This window comes from Saccoglossus kowalevskii, chromosome 16, assembly GCF_978046115.1.
Source record: "Saccoglossus kowalevskii chromosome 16, keSacKowa6.1, whole genome shotgun sequence".
NCBI classification, from domain to species: Eukaryota; Metazoa; Hemichordata; class Enteropneusta; family Harrimaniidae; genus Saccoglossus; species Saccoglossus kowalevskii.
Window position 1 is genome coordinate 14,583,929 of NC_140656.1, and position 10,621 is coordinate 14,594,549.

The window sequence follows — 10,621 nt, forward strand, 5'->3', positions numbered from 1 at the left end:
ACTCCACACCCTGGAAGGGAGAAACCTATCCCCCCCACTTGGTGGCGCCACTGAATTGCAATGCTCCCTCTTACAGTTTTTTTTTCTAGAAACACCCCTGCTAATATCCTTAGATAAATTAGAATAGGATAACTTTGAACAAACAATACTTAGCTTGCTTACATAGCTACTTATGTTAGTTGTGTAGCAAGCATTCTAAAGTAGAATTCAAAACACCAGCTATGACAGGATTTTAAGTTACCAAGACGAAAAAATAACTTCAGGGCTTAGTTACTGTAAAATGATTATTTTGATGTTTTGATCAATTTCACTAGGTTTTAAGTTCACAAACTTAAGTTTTAAGTTCAAGTGGATTTAATTTGACAAATTTCATTCATCAACAAGAATTGTGTAATGAAAACCCAGCGAATAATTAATGCATTCAAAGTATATAATAAATTTTACTTATTCCTCAGTGAATACGCAGTGTCAAAAACTTAACGATAATTCATAAGTTTCCTTTGCAAAACAGTTAATTTAAAATCTAGTGAATTATCCATACAACACAAAATCCATTAAAATTACCAGTAAAAATCATATTTATTTTACAGTATTTTAAGGGTAAGCTGTAAAATCAACCAGGATTCGACACTAATGTCAGATTCAGTTCATGGTTCAATTTGTATGTAAAAGAGCTCTCAACAAAACAGAAGACAAGATAACTATAGTGATTATAATGATTCACTATCAAAGGCCTTGGTGCCCCCATTTGAAATTCTCCAAGTGCTTGGGTTATTTTATAAATTTTGGTCTTGAAATTTCTCTGAACTCTGAAACTCGAGTCCTGTTATATCATTACCAGACAGTTAAACAAGATGTTATGTCATGTTTTTTTCGGGAAAACTGGATGAATGATTCTGAAATTTCTAAAAAAATAAAAAAAATAGCAGTTTAGGAAGAAATGTTTCGATTACATCATGTCAAGGACGTAAATAACATAACCATAACCATAAAATAAGAAAATAACTTCGTGAAAATAATTGCGCGGGCCTCAAAAACAATAACATGATGCTTACTTGGATCAATAGAAATATTTTACGGTAAATTTATAGCGTGATTTTATGTGGTATGTGTGTTGAGCAACAGTCGGCGGGGTTGCTGAACTTGGTGTTACGGTACGATGACCCGTCGCGTTTCACATGTTGTTGTTGTTCGCGTGTTCATCCCGTGACCCACCCTTTTCAAAACACTGGCGAAGTTCAATATGTCCATCACCGCGCCGAGCTTACTCTAACGTTCATGTGCATTGACTGGAAAAAATAGACTTCGACTTACCTGGACCGCACTGCCCGAGACTGGCGAATTTATGAAAACGTAAACAGCGTCAACTGCCTTTTTCAGCAGACGTGGATAACTTTCACGACCATTTTGACTTGTCCTGGGTAATATACTCCCTAAGTGCACGGAATATTTATAGACTTCACAAACAGAATATAATCATCACAATCAGTGCTAAAAGAATGAAACTTGCTTTAAGGCTGTTATATATTTAATGAATTTGGTGTATTTGTTTTCGATTTTGAATAAACGTACTTTAAAAGAATTAAAGTATCGTATTTTGATTTTCAGACCACAAAAGGAGCGTGGTAGTTTAAGTTGAGGCGCACACGACAAGCAAGCTGAAGGGTCAAATTTAAGTAAACCAGTTTGTGGCGGATTGTTTTTGTATTTCTTCAGCCCGGGAGTTTCCGGTGGTATATTCTTTGGCGCTCGTGTTATTCTATTGTTATGACTGTAGGTGTCATAAAAACCTCAGATTGTTATCTGTTATGTTCAGAAAAGATGGACGTAACAATGAGTTATTTGGTAAAACAAACATTTTAATGAAAGTAATATTAGTTTCTAATATAATTTTGGCAAGTAAGCTAAATATGGATATTCTCACTAGTACTGTAAAATCTGTATTAGAAACCGCGGCTTCTATTAAAATGGTACAATGCAACATAGGGATGCGGCTTCTATTAGTGCATCTACACATATGAGAAATGATGAATTTTTGGTTCTCAAATATTCAAAAAGAATGGGTGCGACTTCTATTAGGGATGCGGCTTCTAATACAGATTTTACATTTTTAGACAATTTCGCTCGTTTCAGTATCATGTAATTTTTTATCTTAATATTGTTATAATATTGGTATATTATAATTTATGCCGATCTCAGTCAGTTACTTGATTGGCAAGAGTTTCAGTTGTGAGGGCGGTATATCCGACGATACTACCAGCCGATAGAGGGCGCTCGTTGCTAATCTTGGCAAATTTTTAACGATCTTGCATCTTAGACCATTTTTCGTAAGCTTCATTAATATTATCTTTTTTTTTCCTGAGGTCTGTGATTACATGCACAGATGTACTATAAGTAAGAAATGGGTTTTCTGCAAAAGTTGTCAACATGTAGAATCAAAGAATGGTTACCAAAAGTCCTTCTACTTCCGGATTTTGAATAAAAAGACACCCATACGTTAATTAATCAATTATTTTATTGTTATATTATGAATAAAACACATGCTGCAATGTTCCAAACATTGAAAAAGCTTTATCATACTGAACAACGAACCCTGTCTTGTGTTTTCCTATCCTGGAATGTATATACCACTCCACTAAAATCATTCTCATAAAAATTACTCATTCATATTTATGCAAATACCATGGGATGTTATAAACATCTCAATGAATAATAGTATTTACTGACTTAATTGTTACGATTTATATGTTACACTGTAGTCAACAAACTCTTATAAATATTGATAAAACCAACTGTTTTTATTTGAAATCAGTCACAATAAAATCTAAATGATATACCAGTACTTGAATTTCTTCATCCAGTACTACCTCCAATATGTGAAATGTTCACTCACAAAATAGAGCAGCTGATCACAATAATTTGCCAAAGCCGTGGCATCGCTGCATGACCTCGTGCAATGTGCAACTGCCGTTTGATTTTATGAATATAAGTTCACATACATACAATGTCAAACGCACATGGGTTGTTGACTTCAATGTACACTAAAATAAGTTTTGAAAATATAATAAATTAATTCTGAAATTAATGATTTCTTATGGTGTAAGCTACACAAAGAGTTTTTTTCCCTGCAATTTGATATTTATTTGGGATGTATTTATATTCCTCCTGAAAACTCTGTATATCATTTGGATCATGATTACTTTGACATACTAGATAAAGAAATTACAAGATTCTCCCAACAGGGGGAGGTGATAATTATGGGGGATTTCAATAGCCATACAGGGAACCTAGTAGATTATGTTTCATTCGATGATAACTCTCATATACCATTGCCAGATAATTATACACCAGATCAGTTCAAAAATAGACACACACAAGATAAAGGTTCTAACAAATTTGGAAAACAATTAATTGAGATGTGCTTAAATAATAATATAATAATTAATAATGGTAGAACAATAGGTGATTTAATTGACAACTATACTTACCATCACCAAATGAGTTCAAGTACGGTAGATTATTGTATGAGCTCAGTAGAATGCCATAAACAAATAGAATGTTTTAAAGTAAATGAGGTCAGTTATTTGTCAGATCATTGCCCTGTCAGCTTTTCATTATTAGTAAATCATGTAAAAAATAAGCAAAAAAACGACAAACTTACTCCTCTTCCTCCAAAATACATCTGGAATGAGAACTCAAAAGATAAATATCAGAAACAGTTACAAAACCAAAGTACTAAATCACAACTGTTGAATTTTTTGAATTACAGTGAGAATAATATAGATATTAATTAACTCAGCAACTGAACAATTAAAAAATATATTAATTAATACAGCTGAAAATTGTTTTAAAAAAATAACAAAGAAAACAAGAAAGTCAAAAAGACCTAAACAGCAGTGGTTTGATAAGACGTGTTGTGAAGTTAAACGAGATCTAATCAATATTTCTAAATCTTTATCAAAAAATCCAAACAATCATTTTGCTAGACAGAACTATCATAAAACCAAAAAACACTACATTAAATTAATTAGAGATAAGAAAAAAGAATTTAAACAAGCAGCTCCGCTGTTAGCAATGCACATTGCAATTAAAGAACGAAAGATATCATTAGAAAATGAACAAATCTGAGAGAGGTCCACATGTAGTACCTATATGTATAATATATCAAAGCAATTGGGACTTGCGGTTTACAACAAGAAGTCGAAAATATCACTTTTTACCAAAAATGACAAAAATATTCACCAAAAATAGAGAATTAAAGATATCATTACAAAATGAACAAATCTGAGAGAGGTCCACATGTAGTACCTATACATGTAATATCAAAGCAATTGGACTTGCGGTTTTCAACAAGAAGTCGAAAATATCACTTTTTACCAAAAATGATAAAAATATTCACCAAAATTGGATAATTAAAGATATCATTACAAAATGAACAAATCTGAGAGAGGTCCACATGTAGTACCTATATATGTAATATCAAAGCAATTGGACTTGCGGTTTTCAACAAGAAGTCGAAAATATCACTTTTTACCAAAAATGACAAAAATATTCACCAAAATTAGAGAATTAAAGATATCATTACAAAATGAACAAATCTGAGAGAGGTCCACCTGTAGTACCTATACATGTAATATCAAAGCAATTGGACTTGCGGTTTTTAACAAGAAGTTGAAAATATCACTTTTTACTAAAAATGACAAAAATATTCACCAAAGAGAATTGAAGATATCATCATGAAATGAACAAATCTGAGAGAGGTCTACCCAAGGTACATATACACCAAGTATCAAAGCATTCAGGCTTGTAGTTTTCAAGAAGAAGTCGAAAAAGTAATACATTGACACGGACGCCGCCGGACGCCGGCGGGCAATCACTCATATGATAAAGCTTCGCTCGACAAAGTCGACAGCGGAGCTAAAAAATGTATGCTTGTTTATTTTGTGAATGTTGACAAAAGTTGACAACGGGTTTACTGACAAAGCACCACAGTTGAATTTCATGCAAATAAGCATTATATCATCCATTAGGAGCTTGAGGCTTATATCATTCTGAGCATCAATCTATGCATCCAGCATGTATGAAAGCGAACCTGTGAATAATCTTAAGAGATCAGATACATTCTTGCATCAATACAGCACAGAGTTGAAAATAAATGTTGACCAAACTGTGATTGTAATTATTATATTCAAAGATCAATTGTCTTCGCTAAAATTTACTAAATTAAAACCATAAACTAAATTTTAAAACATTATACAGCTTGTGGTTTCACTATAAAATTAGTGACTTCAAAATCTTGTGAACACAATGTTTGAATAATGACGTTAAAACCTCTTGAAGACAAGTCTCTGTAAATAACATACTCCCTGTCAGTGTTATTTAAATCATATGATTTAATGCTTAAAGGTAAGGTTTCACTCATAATCATTATATTTATCCTTGGATAGAATAAATAAGTTGAAATATTTAAAATTAAACTTGATTGGACACAATCAAAAAATTTAAATGGCCACCAGTCAGTCATATTTAAGCCCATTTTTCATAAAAAGTGGCCGCCAGTCAGCCATATCATCTTTTAGCCTCAACAAAACTGATCAAAGATCTAGAGAATTAACAAAGAAGTGTTTGATGACATTTTGATTTTTTGTACATTAAGGACATAATTTAATATGTTATGTTTACACGTGTAGCAAAACATGGGGTTCAACTTGGAGTTAATTTTAGCCTTCTGTTGAAAAACACAAAAGACCAGATTAGTTCATCTCAGAGTCAGAGGGCTTGTCTCGTTCCTGAGTTCTGCTATAAGATTTCAGAGTTAAAACAATGCCCTTTATCTGTAGTTCAATGGCAGATGAATAAGTTTACCAGTAAATGTAAGTCACTGCGACATATAACTGAACATAGGTTTATTCCAGCCATATATTTACAAAACGTCCCGGCCTTCCATTTCTTGGCATGTGTGAGCACAACTCAATTCCCACAACCCAGCTAGGGAGTGTTTACATCTCAATTAAAGAATCGCAACTCAAGTTTACAACTTGATTGGTCTGTTGACATCTCAGTTAGATTGTCTACATTTAAACGAGGGAGTTTATAACTTGGCTAGGGAGTTTAAATCTCTCCTCACCTTTCATGCAATACGCTAGCTCTCACAGTGACTGAAAAATTACATATTAATGTGATTTGGTCTGCACACTGTTTTCATGTTGTTTTGTAATACAGCAAATGTAATATGTTGCAAAGTTGTATGCAAATATGTTGGAGCCTCAAGCCTATGTACATGGACAATATTAAACTGATGTCGACAACACAGATCGCTTCACGATTGCACTACTATACAGCCATATCATTTTGGCTACAGTGTGCCTTTAATACATCTACTGCAGCTTGTAGTCCCAGCTTTTCTGCAGCTTCTAACAAATCATCCAAACCATTGCCATGGTAACCAACTGGTAGCCTCCCGTTGTATAGGATGTGAACCAATATACTGAGGTAGGATGTTGATAACTCGTAGAGTTCAACCGTCTTGTTTGCATCACATGATTGATATCGATTGGTTTTGGTTTTCGTCACTGGATGTAAAAATTGAAAAGTTCAACGAGATGTAAGTTTATAAGGATTCAAAAGATTTGTGAAGTTAAAGCAGAAGGAGCATGCATGGAAATTGAGTCTAAAGCGACGATAACAACACACGCTAAAACGCAAAGGCTCTTGGGTAGAAGCAAGTTTGTAAACAATGACACGCCATGGCCATCTGACGCATGCGCAGGTGACGACTCCCCCGCTTTAAGATGTAATTGACATATCACTAGAGCAGCAATTCATAATATTAACAAGTTAATGTCAGTGTCATATTCCCCAATTAAGTTTTTTTACTGTCAATTATAACAATGTATAGATGGATTATAATTAAATGTTGGGGAAGTGTTCAGCATGTTAAAAATATGGTGTTACTTCAAATGCCAACTTATCCAAGTTTTTTTCAGTAAAAATGACACTTCCTTAGAATAAGATCATTCTCACACAAAATTTCTATAATCCATGTGAAATCAATTGGAAATTCAAGATGAAATAACAACGCAAAACATCATGTGTGTTCTTCATGCCAAAATGTTTGAGAGATGGTTAAAGGTAAAAAAAAAAAAAAAGGTAAAAATAAAAATAATAGTTGACCAGATTGAATAAAAATCACAAAACAAACTTGTGTGTATCAGTAACCCAACATGTGTAGTATTCATACTAAGTTTGAATGAAATTGGCCTAGGCATGCCTGCAAAAGGGTGTATAATATTTTTGTTGGTGTTTTGGGGAACAAAAATAGCCACAAGTCTGTCAAAAGTCATAGAAACAAAAAACAAATCAATGTACCAATGTATATGAATATGTTTTTTTTTTGTATCTACCTTAATATATTGGACAAAGTATGTTCAAGAAATGGTTAATGACAAAAAGAAAATAATACCAATATGGCCGCCAGTCGACCATTTTGTATCAAATCACAAAACAAACTGCTGTGCATCACTAATCCACCAACAATGTTTTTTTTGTTTTTTTTTAAATTTACGTTGAATTCGTAAATAAAAATTGGTTTGAAGTGCCAGTTGAATTCATTTATAAAATAAAAGTATATTTATAAAAGAAAAATATTGATTGATTTGATTGGGGAAAGAAAAAAAAAGTGCCCCACCATTTTCTCACAAAAAACAAATGGCAGTATACTCAGTATTGACAAGCAAAAATCTACTGACCTTCGGCTTCCTCAGATTTTGGCGACTTATTATCTTGCAGGGCTGCCAACAATACCCCATGTACCCGGATATTTTCAGACGTTGTCACCATGGAAACATCACAAAGTTGTCTTTCATCATACAAACCAGAAAGGCCATGCAAGAGTGAAAGTCCATGATGTTCACATGTGAAATTTCTATCAGTTATAGCCTCTCCAAGTGGATAGCCAGGGCTTAGTTCGACATCATTGCATGACGAAACGTCCATGGCTTGCTCAGCTGCAACGAATAAGATAGCTCAGTTATGTACCACATTTTCTTGATCAGAAGCTCATGCGCTCAAGTAAATTACAAAAGTGTTTCTATGGTCAAAATAAGTAATTTTATAATGATTCAATATCATTGTGTTGTCATAGGAAGCACTGTCTCAGCACAGACCTGTGTAATATGACGCTGATTATGGCTAAAACAGCGCTCCACTTCCTTTTCACACTAGTGTTTATACACGGAACTTGATACTTCTTTTTAAGTTACTTTCTAATCACATATCAGTGAAACATTGTTTAGTGGGTGAAATATTATTGAAATATTATACATAATTAAATCTTTAGAACAGAAAAATATTTTTCATGATATACGTCAGATTGGTGTTGAGAGGATGCCAGCCTGCAGTGTCAATGGAATCAGTAAACAACAAATTTGAACCTTTTCACCACCAGTTCCTTTTTTTTATCAAAAAATGACAAAATAGTTCCGTTCATAGTTTGCACTAACCTTCAGAAATTTTGAACAAAAATAGCCTAATGTTTTGAGTAAAAACTGAAAATGGACTCAAATTATGTCTGTTGGCTCCAAATTTAGGGTTCATTTCCAGAAATATTGAAGAATATAAGAAAAAGTGCAGAAAAATTTGGGTGAGAAATTCTGGTAGTGGAAAGGGTACAGTACATGTAATCTTGGGAATGTATTTTTTTTGTTTTAAAAACACCATATAGTGGCACAATGTTTTTGTGATGTCAAAATGACATATATGGGTGAAGACAATGTCAACCACTGTGTTTAGTTGTTCTTCATCTAGAATAAAGAAGACATTTTTACTGAAGGATTACTACAGATAAAAGCCTTTCATCACTAGAGGGCGCAATTTAGGAGGTAACTAATGATGATGACAATAGTAGCAGTCATGTTGAACAAAAACAATGGTACTGATTAATGTATATTTCAGAGCCTCCAAGGCTAAGAAAAGTAATTCCGCAGGCGATTATTGTAAAATACTTTATTTTAGTTGGAATTAATTTTCACTGAAAAGACAATTTGCTGTTTTATCTGAAGATTATTTCCAGTGATATTAGATAAGTTGAATTTAAATTATATAGGAAAAAAAAATGTGTTTTCACTGAATCTAGTTCCACAGGTTCATCCCTTCAGCGAAAAAAAGAGATGTGTTTTCAATGAATCTAATTCCACGGATTCATCCCTTCAGCGAAAATAAATTCTAAGTGAAAATAAAGTACTTTACAGTGAGGTATGTAACAGTACCTCTACAGGTGAATATATTTATTGAACATTGCAGCCTATTCCCTTACTTGCATTTGGATTCCCAGCATTTAATTGTATTTTATTGCAACACAGAAGTATGATTTGTATATAGCTCGTTACGCAAATACCCTTTAGAGGCACTCTTAAAGGGGAACCGATACTATAAATAGGGGCAAGATGGCCACCGCAATTAGTTTGCTAATCCGAACCAAGCCACTCACATCGTGGCGGGAGCTCTGGGAAATGTGCCATTTACGATGTTCAGGGATCAAGCTGTAATTCCAAATACATTTCTATGGGGGCATGAATATGTACACTAGCGATTACACTCATCTGGTTGAGCTTTTGATGTATAAATGTTGTTGTTTTCGGACAAAACATACCGAGACAAGTAACAATCCTGAGTTTAAAATGGCGGCTAATGTATGCAAAATACCTGTCAATCACAGTTTGAGTAAGCGAGCATAATAAGCATTCATTTACTTAGTGGACAGAGGCGGAGATAATTTCCCATGAGCACTTGATGCAATCCATGGGATTGAGCAGTTCCCCTTTAACACACATGTAACAGAGTAGTAAATGTATATTTTCTGAATATATTTCATTACTAACCTAATTTTTCCTGAAATATTCGACGTTCGTGTTTGATCATATACGTTGACAGGTTGGCAATCACCAATGATTGGAAACCATCCTGAGGCAGGCACGGTCCATCACTCCAGGCATCTTGAGCAATGTCGTAACAATGTACATATTTCTGTACTATGAATGTACTTTCAGTGAGCTCTCCATCTATACAGTAGAGCTTTCCATCTTTGTAAACACTTCTGTATGCGTTTATTATGCACGATGCGTCTTTTGATCCGTGAGAAGGCATATCCTTGCATTTCGACCATCGGTCGAGTTTTGGATCGTAGCATTTTAAACTGTACGAGCATTTGGTATCCATTTCTTCCAATTCTACCTGTTGGCCACCGAGAACGTACAACTTGTCGCCAGCAGATGTCATACTGTGCCATGCTATTGGAAATGCGGCCGACATTGCAGATGCTTCACCCCATTGGTTCGTTTTAGGATTATAGTAAAGAAGTGCATTCGTATAAATCAAGCGATCTGTATAGAAGCATCCACCGGAGATATAAATCTGATCTTTATACACAGCTCCAGCTGAAGCAAATAGTGCTCGTACTAATGGGGCGACGTAACTCCAGGAATTAGTTGAGGGATCATATCGCTCTACTGAATTTATTCCCGTCGGGTGTCGGCTATTGCGGCCGCCAATAGCATATATATAACCGTGCAGGGTGACTACGCAGAAATCAGTTCTGCTCTCCAGCATAGAAGCAACATTACGC

General features: G+C 34.3%; 1 protein-coding gene across 1 annotated transcript in view; it reads right to left on the reverse strand.

The window, feature by feature from the left end:
• LOC100371421 (uncharacterized) overlaps nucleotides 1-1,418 on the reverse strand; it is a 43,656-nt gene extending 42,238 nt beyond the window's left edge. Inside the window, exon 1 of the mRNA XM_085491098.1 lies at nucleotides 1,315-1,418. The gene's annotated coding sequence lies outside the window, so the exon portion shown is untranslated. The remainder of the gene's footprint in view (nucleotides 1-1,314) is intronic.
• Between the last annotated feature and the right edge of the window lie 9,203 nt (nucleotides 1,419-10,621).